The following is a 23566-nucleotide window of genomic DNA, read 5'->3' as shown; positions in this document are numbered from 1 at the left end:
TATCAATATTAGATCATTTTATATCATTATGTGTTTCTTTAAGGATGTGTCTATGGGTGCACCCAATTCTACTATAGGAGATCCAATGATCATAAATACTCTAGTTAAAATGCTAAGGAATCGGGAAGGACAAAATATTACTACGATGGTTCATGAGGTATGTGATATTTTATTTGTTTTATCATCTTATGTTATTTATTATAGCACATTAACTTATGTTTTTGAAATGCAAGCTATCTCTAAAGTTATTCAACCCCTTATTATTCCTATTAGTCCTTCTAATACCATGCCAACATTAAGATCTCATCTATATTTTGTGCACTTAATTAACTTATTTTACCTTTTATATGTTGTTAATATTTGTATTTTCTTCCATAGGACACTTCTAGAGTAACTACACCAAGCACAAATCTCATTGGCATGCAAGATCCAATTGTAACATCTAATACATCTAATATCATGTTAAATTTAATACTAAAACATATTTTTGTGTGGCTTTGATAATGTTAGTTAGCTTATCATATCACTTTGTGATTTATATTTTTGTTTTATAACATATATCAAGATCTTCCATGCCCTCCACTTCTAGGCTGGGAACACCTATAACAAGAGTGACATCAAGCACAATACCTCACATGACACCATCTACATCAAAAATAGATTCTCCTAGTATCCCTATTGAAATGGAAATTTACGCACCCAGTAGGAGTATGCCACGATTTTCAAATAATCCATCAAGTGTAGGTTCAGTTAGAATTTTCCCAGCAACACCTGAACAAGTTTCCTTGAGGAATGTTATGGAATCACAATCAAGGATGTTAAGAGTCCCACCTGATAGTCTTTAAAGTGTTTAAATGGGGAAATAAATACTTAAAAAAATTCATATCTGCAAGAGGACATTGTTGGGGAGCACAAGCCTTACTACAGTTGAACAGATAAAGTTAGCTGATGTACTATAATATTACTCTTTTGAAGTTCATATTTTTTTCAGTATTTAGTATTTTATTTTTCACAATATGAGAATTTTTATTTTTTATTACATGGTGCCTTCATTTATTTTTGAATCACCTTTATAATATATATATCTTATACTACACCTCTTGGCAAGGTATAACTACAAACTTGTATCTAATGATTGAAAGTCATTGCTCTTTTATTCTTCTACTGATGTTTCTACATTGTAGCTATCATTAAACACCAATTTCCTTTCAAGGTATGACTACAATATTTATTGTGTTGAAATATTTAACCTTAATTTATGTTACATTTGTATTTTCTTGAAAAATTGTATTCATGGTTATTGCCAATACATTTACTTTTCATTGTTGTCATATCTTTACTTGAATTATTTTGACTTAAATTAGTATAAATTAATACTATTGTCTTACCTTTACCTGATTCATGTTTTATAGAATGCATTTCTTTCACCAAACTTGTTGTTCACAACCCATAACCCATGGTGGTGACCTATGGAGTAAGGCAAATATTGATATTTACCTAGTTAGCAAAAGACATAATTTTAAAGAAAGTATTGCAGCTTTTAGGGGAACAGACAATTTCTAATGAGAGTTTGATGGAAAGAGGAATTCATTCATGCAACATTAAAGTTCTATTACCTCTTGCAAAAAATCAAACCTCATACTTTTAGGATGGAAACCCTAAAGATCTGATTTGGGATACAAACCCCAAGATTTTTAAATTGAGTGGTGTTGGATTATGCATATTTTAGCAATCTCTTTAAATCTAGTGCATGTCTTAAAGGAAGCAGGAGAGACCTAGGTAATTCTAATGATAGCATAAATAATGAGATAATATGCCCAGAACTGAAGAGTTTGAACATAAATTTTAGATGCCTTTTCCCAATAAAAAATCATAACCTTTCATTGAGTAAGGCAAACAAATGATACTTCCTCAAGCAATCAAATATAAAGCTATAACAAATTCAGTGAACCACCTGTTGAATTTACCTCAGACCTAGCTTGTTCTAACTATATGTCCAATGTCATTTTCGTATAGAAGAATCAGTATAAATGAAGGTCACTTTAACTTAAACTTCTTACTAGTTTTAATTAAGGATTTTCTTTTGTATTTTCTCTACAAATTTTATTTCTAGTCATTATTAACATTTCACAGAACTATGTTATAAAACATAAACTTGTAATTAGTTAAATCAAAATTCCAAAACTTCATCAAGAAACTTAGTCAAAATATTCCATTTTTTGTACTTGAAAGATTATGGAATAGATGATGACACATCTATAGTGTAACTCAGAATCCATACCAACAAAAAATAAGTTGTTTGCAAAAAAACAAACACTATCAAGAAGCTTTTATGATATAAATTCATACTCATTAGAAAGCCTATAAGCATGTGTGAAAGAGAAATTTGTTAGGTGTTAAATTGTGAGATCCCATTGTGTGTGAAGAAGTATTTCTTTTAATCTTTTTGTTTCTTTGAGTTGTCCCTTTAACTTTAAATTAGAAAATAGTTGGATATTATGGTTGAGTTTCTAACAATTTTATAATCTCATTCTTAAATATAGGAAAGAGATAAAGAAGTGAGTTATGTACCTATAAGGGCATCTACCTCAACACTTAAGACATCAACAATGTCTTTCATGAGTACAAAAGGGATGCAAGAAGTTACAATCTTGCTCTCCTCGAATGGAAATGTTTTGAAAGATGAAAATGGTATGAAGTTCTTTCATTTTATATATCATTGTGGAGAGCATTTATTCAGAAATACAATTTGAAAGGATTGGAGAAAAGAAGAAAAAAATTACAAAGATCAAGTTTCTAAAGATGTAATCATTACATTTGGAAATCCTAGTTTTAACTGGGAATTTATTTTGGATATTGTGAGAAAATACATTCATTCCAAAAGAGACAATTTAATGCCCAAATTGACTAAAGATTTAAGATATCCACATCCAGCTTGGATAACAAACCAAGTTACATGGGATGAACTTATCAAAGATGCTAAATTCAACAGGAAGGTACATGATAATCCAAACTATTGTCCATTTGTTAGAGGAGGATCTAAAAGATACCTTCTAGATATAAAAAAAGCAACCCAAGCTAGAGTTTTCAGTATTAGATCCCATAAATTAGGATCTGCTCAATATAATAGCATTTGTGGTGGCTTGGTATGTAACTATGCTCATCTTTATTGTTTTATATTTCATAAAAAATTCATGATAAAATTATGAGTTGATTATATCTTATAAATCAATATAACTTATAAATTTGGTTCGAATTTTTTATGTAGGTTCACCATTTTCAAAGGGAGGCTTCAGAGGAGGACTTAAAGTACACCTTGCTACATGGTTCTCAAGGATTTCAACAACAGTTGATAGAACAAGGGGAGAAATTAGTCACTGGTCATGAATTTGAGGTAACTTCTTTATAATATTCTATCATATACAATAATTTAATTAGATTTATTATGTTATTTTAATAAATTAAGTTATCTTATGTATAGGTAAGTGCACCAAGTTGTGGTGCCAAAAGGGGGGTATAAGTGGACACCTTTTTTTTGAAATCAGCAATTTTTGAACTTCAACAAGAATTTGAAGATAGTTACACTCAAAATTTTAAGATATGACAAAAACAAAAGTAGTAGTCCTTTGAATCTAGTTTCTAAACTACTAATTTTTTTTCTCAAAATAGTTTAGTTTTAGGTCCTCAAAAAAGGGGGCCACAGAAAGTGGTACTATTTATTCCAAAAAAACATAAAACAGTACAAAGTGTGGCCCCCCTAAAATTTTAACTTTTTTTTTTGAAATTATTTAATTGCTCTAGTCAAAAGTTACTTAACACTATGTAGTTTATCCCAGATTTTTTAGGTAATTTTATAATGTGATTTTTTTTAATGAATTTTTTAATTAGACACATCCCAAAAATATGAAATATCTGTGTGCTCCCCCTAGAAATGATTGAAAACTAATCTAAAATCAAAACTTATTTTTTTCAAAGTGTGTAGAATGGAGTCTAGTTTCTAAAAAACTAAGTTGTTGCAAAATTCAATAAATAGGCTAAAATCTATAGCTCAATTAGTACATGTTGGTTTTTGACAAAAAAAGACATACATTCAAAAGAAATTATAGATGAAAGGCTTGAAATAGTTCAAATAAAAAATAAATTATATGGTTATATAGCTAACATAGAGACCTAAAAATTCATGTAACCTGATCTTATCGATGCTCAACCATAAGGAATCTTGAAGGAGAACACATAAGAAAAATCAATTATTTTTTGTATGTTTGCAACAAAACACGTCTCAAACTAGTTTATAGACTCCAAATCTTTGGGTTGGATCCCCAAGGAAAAAACAAGCCTTAGGCTTGGTTGAATGCAAAGGTTTGAATAACATGTACACCCTATATCATGTGCGTGCTATAGCACACATGCACTATTTAAAGTTCTTTAAATTTGGGTCTTAATAACACATGCGCACTTTAGTGTGCATGCACTATTGAGACCTAAATAATGCATTGAGAGGTAAGAAGAGAGGTAGAGCAAGAGCAAGAGAGAGAGGGGGGATGGGTGTGTGTGTGTGTGTGTGTGTGAGAGAGAGAGAGAGAGAGAGAGAGAGAGAGAGAGAGAGAGAGAGAGAGAGAGAGAGAGAGAGAAGGGGATGTGAGAGGAGATAGAGAGAGTAGGGGATGGGAGAGAGAGGAAGTTTGTGTGAGAGAGTAGGGCTTGCAGAGAGAGTATGGGATGGAAGAGAGAGATTGAGAGTAGGGGATGATAGAGAGAGAGTAGGTAGTGGGAGAGGGAGAGAGAGAGAGGAGGATGGGAGTGTGTGAGAGAGAGTAGGGCATGTGAGAGAGTGTGAGAGTGTGAGAGAGAGTAGGGGTGGCAAAGAGAGAAAGTAGGGGATGGGAGAGAGAGAGAGAGAGAGAGAGAGAGAGAGAGAGAGAGAGAGAGAGAGAGAGAGAGAGAGAGAGAGTAGGTAGTGGGAAAGGGAGAGGAAGAGGGAGAGAGAGGGGGGATGGGAGTGTGTGTGAGAGATCTACAGAGTAGGGGATTGGAGAGGAGAGAGGGGGGGATGAGAGTGTGTGGATGTGTGAAAGATATAGAGTAGGGGGGAGAGAGAGAGAGAGAGAGAGAGAGAGAGAGAGAGAGAGAGAGAGAGTAGGGGATGGGAGAGAGAGAGTAGGTGCTGGGAGAGGGAGTGGGAGAGGGAGAGAGGGGGGAATGGGAATGTGTGTAAGAGAGAGAGAGAGAGAGAGAGAGAGAGAGAGAGAGAGAGAGAGAGAGAGAGAGAGTAGGGGATGGGAGAGAGAGGAAGTGTGAGAGAGAGTAGGGGTGGCAGAGAGAGAGTATAGGATGGGAAAGAGAGATTGAGAGTAGGGGATGGGGGGAGAGAGAGTAGGTGGTGGGAGATGGAGTGGGAGAGGGAGAGTGAGAGAGAGGAGGATGGGAGTGCATGTGTGTGAAAGAGAGAGAGAGAGAGAGAGAGAGAGAGAGAGAGAGAGAGAGAGAGAGAGAGAGAGAGAGTAGGGGATGGGAGAGAGAGAGAGTAGGTGCTGGGAGAGAGAGTGGGAGAAGGAGAGAGGGGGGAGTGGGAATGTGTGTAAGAGAGAGAGAGAGAGAGAGTAGGGGATGGGAGAGAGAGGAAGTGTGAGAGAGAGTACAGGATGGGAAAGAGAGATTGAGACTAGGGGATGAGGGGGAGAGAGAGAGTAGGTGGTGGGAGATGGAGTGGGAGAGGGAGAGTGAGAGAGAGAGAGGAGGATGGGAGTGCATGTGTGTGAAAGAGAGAGAGTATGGGATAGGAGAGGGGGGAGAGAGAGTAGATTGAGAGAGAGAGAGTAGGGGATGGGAGAGAGAGTAGGTGGTGGGAGAGAGAGTGGGTGAGAGAGAGAGAGGGGTGATGGAAATGTGTGTAAGAGAGAGAGAGAGAGAGAGAGAGAGAGAGAGAGAGAGTAGGGGATGGGAGACTTGAGAGAGAGTGTGAGAGAGTAGGGGATGCAAGAGAGAGAATGAGAGAGAGAGAGTAGGCGGTGGGAGAGGGAGTAGGAGAGGGAGAGCAAGAGAGAGTAGGGGATAGGAGAGAGAGAGAGTAGGGGATGGGAGAGAGAGAGTAGGTGGTGGGAGAGGGAGAGAGAGAGGGGGGTGGGAGTGAGAGAGAGAGTAGGGGATGGGAGAGGAGAGAGGGTGAGAGAGAGTAGGGAATGGGAGAGAGCGTATGTGGTAGGAGAGGAAGAGTGAGAGAGAGTAGGGGATGGGAGAGGGGAGAGAGAGAGAGTAGGGGATGGGAGAGGGGGGAGAGAGAGAGGGGGGATGGGAGTGTGTGAGATAAAGAGAGTAGGGGATGGGAGAGGAGAAAGGGTGAGAGAGAGTGGTGGTGGGAGAGGGAGAGGGAGAGAGAGTAGGGGATGGGAGAGTGGAGAGAGAGAGAGTAGGTGGTGGGAGAGAGAGGGGGTATGGGAGTGTGTGAGACAAAGAGAGTAGGGGATGGGAGAGGAGAGAGGGTGAGAGAGAGTGGTGGTGGGAGAGGGAGAGCGAGAGAGAGTAGGGGATGGAAGAGGAGAGAGCAAGAGAGAGTAGGTGATGGGAGAGGATAGAGAGTGAGAGAGTAGGGGATGGGGGAGAGAGAGTGAGAGAGAGTAGGCAATGGGAGAGGGCGAGAGAGAGAGAGAGAGAGAGAGAGAGAGAGAGAGAGTAGGGTATGAGAGTGGAGAGAGAGACTAGGAGAGAGTAGGGGATGGGAGAGGAGAGAGAGAGTAGGGAGAGAGAGAGAGTAGGGGGTGGGGGATGGTGGAATAGGGAGAGATGTATTTTCACATAGTGCATAAGCACTATAGTGCGTATGTTCTTTAAAGTGCATGCATGCTATAGTGTGTACACACTATGTGAAATCAGGAAAAAATGGCCACAAAGCAAGTTTGGGTCGCTTTTGATCTATATTCTACTTTTTTTGTATTGTGCATTCTATTGTTCCGATAGAAAACACAGGTTTCAAGCTATTGGAAGTTAGAAAACACCATTTGAAGACTTTTTAAAGCTTGCAAACACCAAATTCAATCATTGGATATGCTATTTGAAGGCTTTTTGAATATTCTTTCTATAGAAAAGGTTAGTGCAATCCTTTTTAAATATTGTTTATTGATATATAGAGACAAATTTGATTATAATTTGACATATTAATTAATATATAGTGAATTCATCAAAACTTGTATGTTTGAATGAATTGTTATTTGGAAATGGTTAGAAATTTGGCAAGTTGTTTGATATATATTGTGTATTCATTGAAATAATTGTAATTTTTATATGTATTTGAATGATTTGTAATTTACAAATTGTAAATAATTCAGATGTTTGAATAATTTGAAATGTATAAATCATCATCATGCCAAGGAAGAAACAAAAAACTCAAACAAATGAAGAGAGGGAGAGAGATTTTGCAATTAAAAGAGATAAATTGAAACTACTATGTGAACAAAGAAAATTGCAAAGCAATAATGAAGAATTGACTTTCGAAGAGGAACAAGAACCACTTATACAAAGAAACAAAGAGGAAGAATTGGAAAGACAAAGAGAACGAATGAGACTTTTATGCTCAAAAAAAAATTGAATTGTGAAGCTACACCATCTTCCAATGTTGGAGTCATATCATCCTCTCATGTTGAAGAGATGCTAATTTATAGATCTGACGATGTACACACTCCATCATGTCATGTTGAAGGCACATCAACATATCAAGTAGGTGATATTCCATCTTTTGCATATTATTGCCAAGGCACATCATCTTCAGTTCAAGGTACACAAAAAACTAAACCTTATGTTGATGTTCAAAATGTTGAGGGAGTGGAAGAGATTATTACACCTTATAGAATTCTTTTTAGAAGACCAAAATATTTGATTGATATTGATACTAACATTTTGAAATCAATGCCTAACAAGATTAGCAAGCATGCTTGTCAAAGAAAAGTTAATCATATGTGGAGATTAGTCTTTGAAGAATTAAATGTTATAGGTCAATACTAATTATTTGTTGAAATGATGAGGAATTTGAAATTTAGGCTTATCATGAAGATTCTTGGGCTAAGAAAGATGGACGATTCAAATGAAAAAAGCATTGTAAATAATCTAATGAGTGCTTATGACAAAGGGGGTTCTAAATCACATACCAAAGATAGTAATATTACAAGATGAGTACTTACATCGACAACAGTAAGTACCCAAATGAAGAAATCTCAACTCATGAGAAAGATAAGCAAAACATTGAAAATTGATAGAGGTACTCTAAGGAGAGCCATGCTAAGGCATGAGGGATTGGAAGATCCGACAAAAAATGAGTTATGGACATTTAGCAGTAGACTATCGTGAAAGGATAAAGAAATTAGTGAAGCTTTGAAATACTTGATCAAAGATTTTTGAAAAAAGAACACACGTGTTTCCCCTAATCAAAGAGATGTTGTAAGGAGGAGGATTGCTAGCCAAAATTGTGACCCACCTGCGAAACATTTTTTGGACTCAACTCAGACACATTTTTTGCAAAATTTATTGGTATGTATTCTCAAATTTAAATAAGTAAAAGATTTTTTGAGATGGGTAAATCTTTTTATGTGAAGATAAATAACACATGCACAACTTGTTGTTGTGGGAAACATATTGAATTTACTAACCATTTTGATATTTTTAGGCATATATGTGTGTTTTTGCATTATGAGTTTGTTTTGCAAGATTGTGACATGAATTAGCCACCAAGATCTTCAAGGGAATTCATATCCAACATTTTATGTGAAATAAGGGATGGCCAAATTTTTTACAAGACATCATGCTCGAATGGTACATGCTTGTTTTGTGGTTCTTTGCAACTTTTATCAACTTGTGAACATATGGATAGTACACATGCAATTGGAAATAAAATATTAGATTACAGAAAATTTAAGACAGTGACATATGCTCTAAAAGATAGGAAATAGGGTAAAAGATGTGATTTAGTCATTGAAAAGATTCCAGCATATGAGTTTATGATGATTTTTCATGAAAAGATTATTTACGAGTATGCAAGGCATACACATAGAGCTCGATAGTTGGATTTGCAATTCAAGTTGTGCAAGGATACATTTCCACTAGATACCATTGTTTCAGTTGTAGACTTCGTAGAGAACTACACAATATAATCACAAAATGAGGTGCAAGAAAAGTATTATACTTCTCAATAGGTTTTCATATTTGTTCACATAACATTCATGTATTCACCTACAAGTACAAAGGATGACAAGAAGATTTTGAGGGAGTACCATTTTTACATCAACAATGATCGATCTCATTCTACGATGTTTATACATGGTTGTTTTCAACTATTTTATGGAGATTTGGCTAATAGGGGCATAACATATCATCAGCACATTATTTGGTTAGACAATTGCACATCTCAATTCAAGAATGCACAGATGTTCTATTGGTTGAGCAGGATGCATAGGTTGTGTAGAATTCAATATATGTGGAATTTTATAGAGGCTGTTCATGGAAAGGTAGAGCACGATGGTGCAGGTGCATGCATCAAAAGAGCCTTAGCTCGTGAAGAACTAACGTACAGAGATGGAGCAATATTAACATATGTAAAATCCATAATCTAGTGGTGTAATGCTAGAATGGGTCTAGTTAAGGAAGGTGAGTCTACGGTTTGTAGATTTTTTTGGTTGATAGATAATACTAATATTGACCCATACAAGGATTTTTGCACACTAACAAGATCATATGAGTTTCACTCTTTTAGAAACTCTGATGCAAGTTAACAGAGTATCCATACATGAAAAATGACATGCTATTGTTCATCATGTGTAGAGAAAAATTGGGATGACAGTGAGTCAACTGAATGGGTGGACAAATGGGATATATAGGTTTTGGACCCAACTGACACCTATCATCCCCCACAAGCACTGGAAATGGTAGAGATGGATTCATCTATTGAATTTGACCACTTTTCTAATCTAGTGCAACTTGGTCATATATATATTTATATATCTTTTTAATTTCAATATGTAACTTTATAAATTTTACCTAAGTATTTCTGAATTGATAATTGTATTTTGTACATTTGTCACTGTAGGCCATGTTTTTGCTATTATTGCACCTGAAGACAATGAAGAAGGAATAGATTATTATTTGTGTCATTTTGTCCAAGCCAAACAAAAATTAGATCACTCGGTTATAGATGGTGAAGGTTTAGAGTACCATATTGTTGCGGTGGTTGTAACTGGCACATGGCTTAGAGGATATTCTATGAAGAACCCTAACTTGTGGTTATTCAAGGATTGGCAAACAAAGAGGAAGATTCTTCATTATTCAAACCTTGTTGTCACATCAAATGTCCACTTGATAAAATATGGTGAAAAATCACATAATAAGATTCTTTGGAAAGTTCATGAGTCAGACCATGAGGCAATACTTGAGACATTAAAATGTTGAGCAGATCCAGTTGGTTCATTAGAATGAATAGGGAGAGAGGGAGAGAGAGAAAGAGTGATCAATTGAATAGATAGGTGTCATCCTAGTTTTGAATTAGGAACAAGGTTGCAAAATGATGTAATAAGACCCAAGATGTAATGTCAATTGGACTCTAGGTGTCATTATAAGCCAAAGTGACAAATCAAACAAAGGGGTAAAAAATGAGCAATATAGGTATGCATAATTATACATAATTACATATGATACATGTTAATAATCCATCCCCAAGTCACAATTAGAATAGAAAGGGGATGGTTACATTATTTTTCTTGAAGGAAACTAGTGTAGGACACCAAGTCAAATGGATAGTGGTCCTAGTTTTGGATTTGGAACATTAATAAGAATGTTGTAATAAGACCAAAATGTAAGGTCAATTGGGCTCTAGGTGCCATTATAAGCTAGAGTGCCAAATTGTACCAATGGGTCAAAAATAAGCAATTTTGGTGGTTTTTCAATGCAAATAGGATTTTTGTGATCCTTAGAAGGTTTTAATAGTCCTTAGGGTCATTTGGTCAAGTCCTAGCTTTTCCAAATTTGTTTGTATTCTTGTATAACAAATAGACCTAACAAAGGAGACATAAACATTGTTTTGTTCACACCTCTTACTGAACTTGGTTCACACCTATCTTTAGAGTATAGAGTGGAACTTATTACAAGGCCAAATTTAAAAAAGCACTAAGTGACAATGAATTTTTTTAAATAGATCAAGTTGAGATAGGTTTTCTAATCATTTGAGGTATATTTATATACTTTGTGACATCTTTATTCATATGAGCAAGAATTGCACAAATGTAGAAGTCTCTAATTAGAGTTTTGAGACTAGTTGGTGGGAAAAAATGGCTTGGATTATTCGTATGATGCAATTGATACAACCAAGGGGATCATCAAGTCTAAAATACACAGTAGCCTAAAGATATACATGCTAATATACACCATCACAATGATAAATAGAATTAGTAGATGCAATGTTCTCTCTATGATCTTAAATACTATCCCAATCTAGTGGTTTTTACAAAGTTCATAGAGACATACAAAGGTATCAAAGGTCCTCTTCAAATAAATCAAAATATTTTCTATAATTTAAAGGAACAATAGACAACCATGGTAGAGTTGTCATCATACTAATAGGAAAAAGCATCAACCTCCAATTTAGGTGTTATACCAAATTTAGGATTTTTAGTGTTTTTGATCAAGAAATCATAGGACTAAGTTTTTTTTAGTTGGTTTTAGGTATGTTAGAACCTTTTCCAAGTCCTAGAAGTGGAATCAAGTGAAAAATATAAAAATTGCACTTTTTGTGCAAAGTTGCATTGTTGAAAGTTGTAAAAGTTGCTCAAATTTGCAATTTAGTGGGAAAAGGGTTATAACTATTAAAATATTGGTTCTAACCATTAAAATATACATAGGAGATATATATACCTCATTTGTGAGGTCTGGAGGGCATTAATATATGGATTGGAAGAAGTTGCAAAGAAAGAAATTCAATTTTCAAGTCATTTTTACTATTGTTTGCACTCTACATGAAATGTATAAAATTTTAGACTAGATGTGATGAATTTTTGAGATATATCTTTGAATTATCTTTCTTTTTCTTCTCGTCTCATTTTTGTATGTGTTTTCTAACTCTAGTTATTGCATTTTTAGTGAAACTAAGTTTTTAGGACAACATTTTGGTGCACACAGCAAAAATGGGCCTCTAACTACAATTTACTTGGTTAAATTTCATGCCCACTTGGGAAATGGTAGTTATTAGGGTCATTTTTAAGATTCTAGGGTTTCAAGACTTGAGGATGTGTTTTGTGATTTTTGTAATCAAGCCCTAGGTCAAGTACCATGAAGGATTTGACCTCTTGTAACATGTTGATTTGTGAATGGAAGAAGTTTGAGAATTAGTGAAGGACTAAGCATTTGGAAATAAGTTATTTTAGTGTTGCCAAACTTTTTTCAAATTGTAGAAATGGAATGAACTAAAAAATGTAAAAATTTCACTTTTTGTGCAAAGTTGCATTGTTGAAAGTTGTAAAAGTTTCTCAAATTTGCAACTTAGTGGGAAAAGGGTCATGGCATAAAAATTTCTATTCCATTAGCTCTAGGTGGCTGGGTAAACCCTAGCCCTAAGCTCATCCCATCTCATTAGGCAATCAAAATGTTCTTGGGCATGCTGAATTGAAACATCCCTAAGGGTCACTAAATGCCATAGGGTAGTGATCTTTGATGGGGCATATCTTAGAGCTCGTGCAAGGTATGGATACAATTCTAGGTCCTATAAGACCATGTTGTGGAGACCTACAATAACTTCTCTCACTTTTTGGAGATCTTAATTTATTTTGATTTTACGACACCATCTCGGGTGATGCTGAAACTCGTAGTGTTGGCCAGTACAAAGTTGCCAACTGCCAAATCTCCCTCACCATTTGTCATGGGATTGAACTATCTATTCCATTAGCTTTAGGTGGCTAAGTAAACCCTAGCCCCAAGCTCATCCCATCTTGTTGAGCACTTGAACATTTTCGAGTAGACCAAACTGAAATGTCCCTAAGGGTCACTAAATGCCATAGGGTAGCGATCTTTGATAGGGCATTTCTTGGAGCTCATGTGAGGTATGATTAAGAGTCTAGGCCCTATAGGACCATGCTATAGAGGCCTACAATAACTGCTCTCACTTTTTTGAGATCTTACTCCATTTTAATTTTGTGACGCCATCTCAGGTGATGCTGGAACTCATAGTGTTGGCCAATACAAAGTTGCCAACTACCAAAACTCCCTCACCATTCATCATGGGATCAAACTATCTATTTTTTTAGTTTTGGGTGGCTAGGTAAACCCTAGCCCCAAGCTCATCCCATCCCGTTGAGTGGTTGAACATTCTCGGGCATGTCAAACTGAAATGTTTGTAAGGGTCACTAAATGCCATAGGGTAGCTATCTTTGACAAGGCATATCTCAAAGCTCGTGCAAGGTATGGATGCAATTCTAGGTCCTATAGGATTGTATTGTAGAGACCTATAATAACCTCTCTCTCTTTTTGAAGATCTTACTATATTATGATTTTGCGATGCCATCTTGGGTGATGCCGAAAATCATAGTGTTGGTAAGTACAAAGTTGCCAACTGCCAAATCTCCCTCACCATTCATCCTAGGATCAAACTATCTATTCTGTTAGCTCTGGGTGGACAAGTAAACCCTAGCCCCAAGCTCATCCTATCCTATTGAGCACTCAAATGTTCTTGGGCATGTTGAACTGAAATGTCCCTAAGGATCACTAAATACCATAGGGCAATGATATTTGATAGGGCATATCTCAAAGACCGTATGAGGTATGGATGTGACTCTAGGTCCTATAGGACCATGTTGTAGAGACCTACAATAAACTCTCACTTTTTAAAGATCTTACTCCATTTTGATTTTGCGATGCCATCTCGGGTGATGTTGAAACTCATATTTTTGGATAGTACAAATTTGCCAACTACCAAATTTCCCTCACCGTTCATCATGAGATCGAACTATCTATTTTGTTAGCTCTAGAAGGCTAGTTAAAAACTAGCCCCAAGCTTGTCCCATCTTGTTGAGTGCTTAAACATTCTCAGACATGCATAACTGAAACATTCCTAAGGGTCACTAAATGCCATAGGGAAGCGATCTTTGATAATGCATATCTCAGAGCTCATGTGAGGTATGGATGTGATTCTAGGTCCTATAGGATCATGTTGTGGAAACCTAAAATAACCTCTCTCACTTTTTCTAGATCTTACTACATTTTGATTTTGCAACACCATCTCGGGTGATGCTAAAACTCGTAGTTTTGATCAGTACAAAGTTGCCAACTACCAAATCTCTCTCACCTTTCATCGTCGGATCAAACTATCTATTTTGTTAGTTTTGGGTGGCTAGGTAAACACTAGCCCCAAGCTTGCCTCATCTCATTGAGCACTTGAACATTCTTGGGCATGCTGAACCGAAACATCCCTAAGGGTCACTAAATGCCATAGGGCAGTGATCTTTGACGGGGCATATCTCGAAGCTCGTGTGAGGTATGGATGCAATTATGGGTCCTATAGGACTATGTTGTGGAGACCTACAATAAACTCTCTCATTTTTTGGAGATCTTACTCCATTTTGATTTTGCGATGCCATCTCAAGTGATGCTAAAACATGTAGTGTTGGCTAGTACAAAGTTGCCAACTACCAAATCTCCCTCACCATTCATTGTGGGATCAAACTATCTATTTTTTTAGCTCTAGGTGGCTAGGAAAAACCTAGCTCCAAGCTCATCTTATCCTATTGAGAACTCAAATGTTCTCAGGCATGCCAAACTAAAATGTCCCTAAGGGTCACAAAATTCCATAGGGCAACAATCTTTGACGCAGCATATCTCGGAGCTCGTGTGAGGTATGGATACGATTCTAGGTCTTATGGGACTATGTTGCAGAGACCTACAATAAACTCTCTCACTTTTTGGTGATCTTACTCTATTTTGATTTTAAGATGCCATCTTGGCTGATGTCAAAACTTGTAGTGTTGGCAAGTACAAAGTTGCCAACTACCAAATCTCTCTCACCTTTCATCGTGGGATCAAACTATCTATTTTGTTATCTCCAGGTGGCTAGGTAAACACTAGCCCAAAGTTTTTCCTATCCCATTGAGCACTCAAATGTTCTCAGGCATGCCAAACCGAAACATCCTTAAGGGTCACTAAATGCCATAGGGCAACAATGTTTGACCGTGGCAACTAGATATGTCATCTCATCCAATGATGGAGACTCGTGATAGAAGGTAAAGGGGTGACCATACACATCATTTTGAACATGTTATTTTTTTATGGTAATAAGGTAATCCTCAAATATTTCTACTTCATCCCATGCCCTATTTTGATACTTCTTCAACCTTGGGTTTTTCATATTTAATATTCCCCTAACAACAAGGCTCAACAATTCCTACCAACAAGGCTTCATACTCCATTGTTGTATTTATGTTGTTTTATCCTAGTTTGAAAGAATAAGGGAATTTATCACCTTGTAGTGATATCAACACTACAACAAGTCCTATACTATTGGATGAATAGATACCACTGAACTTAATATCCTATAGGGAATCCTTAATATTAAGTTTTGATTCAACAACCTCTTCCCCTTCTAAAATAATGTAGTTAAAAAGTTAACACCTAGTGCATAGAATTTGGGCTCGAGGATCTTCTGATGAAAGGAATGTACATAGAGTTTCCATATGGTTGGAGTGTCACAATTTCCTTACCCACTAGTATAGTATCTTGGGACCAATCCAATTTAACTTTTCCTCCTAGGTCCCTACAAAAAATCTTTCTTGACATGTCATTACTAACTAGGATATTAGGAATGCAAATAGTTATCTTTAGTGTCTTTCCTGGATGAGTGGCTAATGAAAATTGAGCATTTTTTAATTGTTGTACTAGAGGGGCCTTATTATAATCCATAAAAGACCATTTACCAAAGATTTTAGTTAGGGGGGAGGGGGGTGGATCTAATAATTTTAGAAAATACAAGGCATTGTGTTGTTAGAGGCCCTAGAGTCAATTATACAATTATTGATCTTATGGTTGTGTATGAACATAGAAATATAGAAAGGTTTGAGCTTCATATCTAATGAGACATATTTTTCATATGAACCAAATTTAGCCTCAAATTTAACAATGGAGGAATGAACTGCATAATTTTGACCAATTTCTAAAGATAAAACATTAGTTAATTATTTATCAACAACTTTAGGCACAAACTGATGACGTATGACATATTCAATCAACTTATCCAATTTGTTAGGGTTTGATCTAAGGTACTCATAGGGGGGATTTTTTAACTTTTGGATGACTTATAGAAGTATGGCTTTTTTTAGCAAATGAGATTTTGGAGTCATTGAACTTTGAAATTTTGAACCAAAGGTTTGACGAAAATGATGTTTACCTTTGTTCAGCTACTTTAGGCACAATGTATTCCCCTGAGCCTTAAGGATCTATTGGCTTCTTGTTGGAATAGTGTGTGAAATATATCTTGACATTACCAGGATATTGCCCTATTTTTTTACATCAAATTTATATTCAAGAGGACAATTTACATAGTCGACAGACATTTAAGGATTTCCTACATTTTCAACCATCTCTCAATAGGAATTACCATTGAACTTGGGAAAGATTTCTTTAGCTCCTTTAGGTAGGTTGTTTAGATTAGCACTTAAGAGGTGGAATCTCTCCATGGTTGAGCCATTGCAGCAATTAGAGTTGATATAGTGACTTTAGGGTGAAAATTTGTCCCATGTAAAGTTTAAGTTTTCCAAATAGTAGGTGGGAGTTGACTGGGTTTCCTTTAAAAGAGATGAAGGTCTACTTTTTGGTTTTCTTCTAGACCTTGTAAGGTTTGGTGAGAAGTTAAGCTCTTGTAATTATTGAAATATAGAATCAGGGATACCTTCCCTTTTTTGAGATCTACTATATTGTTTAGAGAATAAAAACTCCAATTTTCCCAACAATGCTTCACAGACTATGATATTTGGGATTCTTGGTTTCTAGAGGTTATTTGGTTTTGTCTTTTTCTTTTTTGTTGTAGTTGTCTAAGAAAATCATCGATATCTTCTTCCTCCCTGAGAACTCTACTAACTCTATGCTAATCTTCTCGAGTTCTCCTAGACTAGCAAGCAAGAATATTTAATTGACTAAGAATATCTTCTTCTTGTCTTGAAAACCAATATTGGGTTCCAACATTGGTATAATGTTTTCATGTACTTTGTAATTAAGCTTTGAAAAAGCCCTAAAACCTATCTCTAACCCAAGGAGAAACCTATTTATGCTTGAAGAAACCTTAATCAAGGGTTGGCAACTCATTTCTTGTGTGAATCTATACTGTTGGAATGTATGTTGCAGACTGTGACTATTTTAGCACAAATTTTACTAGTTTTTAATCTTGTTTGGAGGTAAATCACACGGCTATTATCATTTTGTTGCATGCTATAGTTTTCTTATTGTTTTTTTTCCATTTTCCATGCATTAGTTATAGTTTGTGACCAAGTTTTGAAAGGGTTTGTAAATTTCTTCAAAGATACCTATTTGCTGCCAGTTTTGGAGTTGTATATCATGAAAGTGATGTAAGTATGTGTCCAAAATGGTCTTCTAGATTTCAAGGCTATAGAACCTAATATATTATATTATGCAAGAAAGGGCCCTGGAAGTGACTGCAAATAATTCTTTGACCAAGCCCTAGGCAAGCTAGGCAATGCCCGGCTAGGGACTGTCAGCAAAGAAAGAGCTCTTAAGAGAAAAGTTTGAAGAATGAAGACTTTCCCTTTTTAAGGATTGAAGAGGGATATGAGGAGGCTCTAAATTGTGGAGGAGGAGTCTTGATGAAGTTTGGAAGGTGTCTTAAAAGTGGGGACAACAGGCATCCAAGAAAACCCTACCAAACCCTCAATTTTGTTATTTTTGTTGTATGACTTGTATTCACCTAAGACCCTAAAAATCTTTGAGAATGATTCCTATGTATGAATTTTTCTTAAGGCCAGAGGTGTTGAAACTCTAAGACAAAGGAGCTATTGGCCCTCAAAATCTGGGTGGAGGCCTAATTAGGGACTCTCCTTATAGCCCTTTTGTGAAGAAATCTTGAAATTGAGTACAAACCCATTGTTGTTATCCATTGAAGAATAGTAAAAGTGTTCCAATAACACCTTAGGACATCATGGAAGCCTTGGTTGGACTAGGGAGTGCTATGGTACCCTAGTAGACCTATAAAACCTTTGGAGGGATATTGTTCCTAGAAGAGTAAGGGAGTGATGCTACAAGTTTGGATCAGTTAACTTGGTGAGGAGGTTAGGCAAGGTCAGTGAATGTTCTAAGTAGCAAGAGATCCTATAGACCACATAGGTGTAGAGAAAAAACCAAGATCCACATATAATATACAAGGTTGCATGGAGACGAGGGTACTTGGGGTACTTGGGTATGGGTACGGGTATGAGTTTATCTATTTTTTATAATAGGGGATGGGATTACTTGGGTATGTCAAACTTTATTTTTAATTATACTTTTATATTTATAGAAAACCTAAATCTATGATTGATGACAATGATTTTTCAAATCAAGAACAGTGATAAAGTTTGCAAATGTAATGTATTGTTTTCAGTTTCAAATTTGTTATATGTTTGTAATAATAATTTATGATAAATGTTTAGATCTGCATAACATAGAAGGTAGGCTTTAAACATGAACAAGAAGATCATAAATCATATGACAATGACATATTGCAAATGATAAATTTCATTTCTAGCTTTAACACTGATAAAGTTTATTGTTGATCAATATTGTATCAAAGTTTCAAACTGATTAGGTATTGAATTAAGCTTGATAAACAAATAGTAGAGAAGGAAAACTTTAAACATGAACAAGATCATAAATCATATGATGATGACATATTCAAAATGATAAACTTATGCTTGAACAACTATAATGTTTATTGTTAATCAATATTCTATCAAAGTTTTGAACTAATTAGGTATTGAATTAAGCTTGATAAACAATGAGCTAATACACAAACAAAAAATCGAAAAAAAAAATCCAAAATCTCAATCAAGGTCCTAAGCTATGATGCTCTCCACCAAGTACCTAGTACTTGGGATATGTGTACCCAGTACTTGGGTACATGGGTACAAGTACCCATGCAACCTCATAATATATTATGATAACCAATAATGTCATACATGAACAAACATATAATAGAAAATGATAACCAATAATGTCATACATTAACAAACACATAATATATTATGATAACCAATAATGTCGTACATGAAAAAAATTTCATATATTAACCAATAATGTCATGCATCAAATAAATGTTATACATCAAATATAAAATGTCATATATACATCAAACATATATTGAATATGTTCACTGACATAAAATCCAATATATATGTTTGCTGATGCCTATACATGTGTGTCTATCAACTATATCTTCTCCTTCCCACGAGGGGAAGGAAACAAATCTCTCGGGGTCTTCGATCATCATGTGGAGGGAGATGATGGGGATGATGGGGTCTTCCTCACATGCTCGCTTGTCCTCTTGTTGAGGCTCTTCTCTAACTCAAGTTGATACAAAAAAAGTGGATATGAATCAATAATTATTATACATTAAAATCAAATATATGTACACAAAATTAATTATTTTCATACAGCCATCAAATAGTCACTCTGCAACTCCACCTCAAAGGCTCATGGATGATCGGGTATAACAAGACCCTAAAATAATTAAATCAATATAATCACTTATAAATAAAATTAGAAATTTTGATACTAACTATTATAAACAACAACTAAAACCAAGAAAATTCTTTCATACCTCAGTCAATGGCTATGAACTAGCCATAGTTGCAGCCACTTCATGATCGATGAACTGTCAAAGATGAGGAGTAGTCTTAGATGTCAAGAGTTGCATGTCATATAATACATGTTACATGTAACATGAAACAAATATAATCAAATGAATTAAATTAACATGAAAAAATGTACCTCTATGAAGCTCATATCACATCTAGGCTTAGAGTCCCTAGTGAATGTCGACGCTCGTATAGAGGACTGATACACATGCATAATTTTTTTTGTCAATCATTCATATGATTACTTAATAAATATATGTATTAATTTAAATGATTAAATTAATACATACCTTTGGACTCGTTGATCGGATGAAAAATGGGGCTGGGGGATCACTACTAGGGCCGCCAACACTCCGATCCTGAATTTTGAACAATGTCAATACATGCTAATTAATTAGTCATTCACTATACATATGAAATGTGATCAAATTAGTTTATTATAATTTTCATTTACCCGTGTGTCAATGCCAATTGTCTCATTTAGGAATTGATCAATAACTAGCCCATCATCCACACTATCTCCAGCATGACTGCCAAATGTGCATAAGGATCCCATGATGTGCATATGTGACCGTGATGCACAGAATGATCCTCCTCAACTAATGGACTCGTGCAATGAATGAGAGTGTACATCAAAGCATTAATAGTCCCTAGGGTGCTGGCCTCTGTATGTTCCTTCACAACTGAAGGAATAGTCACATGCTCATGCCCTATAGCTTCACAATAGGTGCCCTAGCTACATTAGGGTCATGGCGTGCCCCCGACCTTTCAAATGATGACCCCCAACCTCTACCCTGAGATTCTAATATATCAAAATAATTGGGGATCTACCCAAAGACAAACTCACAATACAATTTCTTTAAGAAATACATTAGGACCTCATGATTATTGTAGGGAGGGGCATCAAAAACCATCCACCATCTATCCCAAAAATTATTTCTAATACCATCATGTAGGCACCAATGGATGGGAAACCATTTAGTTGTCTCTCTAACAATATTTTGTTCACCAGGCTTTCTAAACAATGCACAAATGCTACCTTTTGGTATTTCTTTTTTTAGCATCTTTATATGATATTTTTTTTGCATAATATCTTTTTTGTTCATCCCTCTTGACCTACCAAATATCCAACTGACCACTAAAAGAAGCTATGTGGGTCATAATGGACTCGAGGGAGGATGTCAATTGAGCTCTCATTGGATTGGTTTGTCCACAAGCTTTCAACCTACCAATGAGTGCTTCTAATTCATTTTTGGCTCTTTCTATTTCATTTATTATGTTGTCTTGTGTTCAAGGAGGAGGTCTTCCAATCGGTGCAGGTTGTGGAATTTCTTGTTCTTATTGTGGAGGATTTTGATTCTCATCTTGTTGAGGGTTTTGGTTTGGATCTTGTTGTGGGTTTTGGTTTTGATCTTGCTGGGAATTTTCTAGTTCATTATTCACATTTCCTGATAAGAAATCAATTGCAATCTAAAAAAAAAAAAATTGAAAGAAAAATTGAAAAAAATTGACAAAACAATACAAAAACATATAAAACAATGCAAAAAGAAGGCTAGACAACATACAATGTGATAACAATCTCAAACTTCAATGAGGAGGAGGCATATTGACAAGGTGGGTGGCAAAAATCTTCAATTTACTGAATTCACATATGCACTATGAGGAGAGGAAGTTGCAAAATGAGGAAAAAAGGAATGGGCTGCAAGTTTCTAGCCCATTTATAAAATTTTTGGGTTTTAAAAATGCATGTACACACTATAGCGCATGCACGTTATAGTGCATACATGCTTTCTAAAGTTAGAAAAAAAAAGGGTGTCATCTTTTTGCCACCACAACTTGGTGCACTTACCCTATAGGAATCACAGTAGTCAAAGTCATCCAATAGTGAGTATGAAGAGGAGCTAGAGGAACATACTGAATTATTTGTTTCTCATAATGATCCAACTATGATTCTAGAACCACAACAAGAAACTCTCCTTCAATTTGAACAAGTGAGAAACAATAATAATGAGGCTATTTAACATGATGAACATTATATGCCCCCAATTACAATGGTTCCTCATAGAAAGAGGACTCTAAGGAAGAAAATGGATAAAGGACAATGATGAACTTGAAAACTAGGCATGTTGTAAGAATTTAGTAGAATATATTATACTTTGAAACTTATATGACTCCTTGAAGTTGAATAATTTTCTCTATGTTTATTGTTACAATATTCATGTATTGATATTTTCCTCAAAACTATATTGAAGTCTACTTTACATGAAGTCAAATTTTCTATTTTACTTGTCTTTTTTTCATAAATGGATTGTTTCTCCTTTCAAATAGATATGTCAAATAATATATCTTCACTATTCTTGTAGTTTTCTTCACAAAATTCATTATTTTTTTAATTTGAAAAATATCGCCTCATCTTTCTTTTAGGATACTAGAGAAACATGAAGAATACAAAATCTTCTTCTTTAGTTGGAAAATATTTTTGGGAAAATGCATCTAAAATAAGTCATTCCACACATGACATGCTGAAAACACTATACTCGAGCATGCAGAAAATGAAATAATTTCTTGCAGTTGTCTTCATAAAAATATGTACTTCAATAACAATGTTGCCAATTCACAAGTGATGATGGTTTTTTGACACATACTATTAATAATGCAAGCTTCTGCAAAAGATACTCTTAACAATGATAATAAAGAATTTATTGCATAATTTTGAGTTTCAATGTTATAATGTCAAATTTTATCAAATTATTTACTATTATGCCCATCATTGTGTTTTTCTGAGTTCATTTCTATATACTCTTTCATTTAAAAATCCTATTTTTTTAGCTACTTATTATGGAATAGAGATCATATTTGTTTTCTAATGTTGGTTAAATAGTTTTTGGATAGATGGTTATAGAAGAAGTCAAATGCATTTTTGAGAAACTTTAATGTCGCACTGGTTGTAATGTTGATGTTTGATACTTTTAGTATTTTATTATGGATAGTATTATACAAAATATCAATGTTTTAGTTGTTTTATTCAATTTTTATAGATTGAAAGTATACAACAATAAAGATCATGATATAAGCTTCCTCAATGATTTCTATAAAATTCCCCTATATGCTCTTATAATAGCTTTATAGGTGTTCATGTATGCAGGCCACACATGTTATAAACAGAAAATCACTCGATGTGCTAGGAAGCTTTGGAAGTTCTCTACCCATAATCTCTATGTCACTTGGAAATCATTTCAACATTTTGTTAGAAATGATTATGCTATACATTAAAAAGAGGGAGAACAATCTTATTTGGATACCTTTAAACCTTAACAATGGGCCTATCCATCTTTTGTAATTCTATTGCCAGGGCTCACTTAATTGATTTCACTACCTATACTTTATGTGCTACGTGATGATATAGACGTGTTGCATTTTAAAAATAGTGTACAAAAAAAATGAAGAGTAAGATATCAATTGATATATATATGAAATTTACAAGTTGTTTCAATTTGTGTTGGTTTAGAGTCAATTATTTAATGTTAAAAGTTAAGTTCTAACCAAATTGTTAAGGAAATGAAGGCAATTTTAAAATGATAATAATGTTCTTTGATGAGTTCAATAAAAATTTGATGTGTATTTTCATTTTATAGAGTGGATAATAATGTTATTTGTTGTGTTGTTTTAGTTTGAAATTTATTTTTCTTGTAAGAAACAACTCTATCTAATTT

This window comes from Cupressus sempervirens, chromosome 8, assembly GCF_028749045.1.
Source record: "Cupressus sempervirens isolate cs-2001-9-10 chromosome 8, ASM2874904v1, whole genome shotgun sequence".
Classification (NCBI taxonomy): domain Eukaryota; kingdom Viridiplantae; phylum Streptophyta; class Pinopsida; order Cupressales; family Cupressaceae; genus Cupressus; species Cupressus sempervirens.
This window is presented reverse-complemented; position numbering follows the sequence as displayed.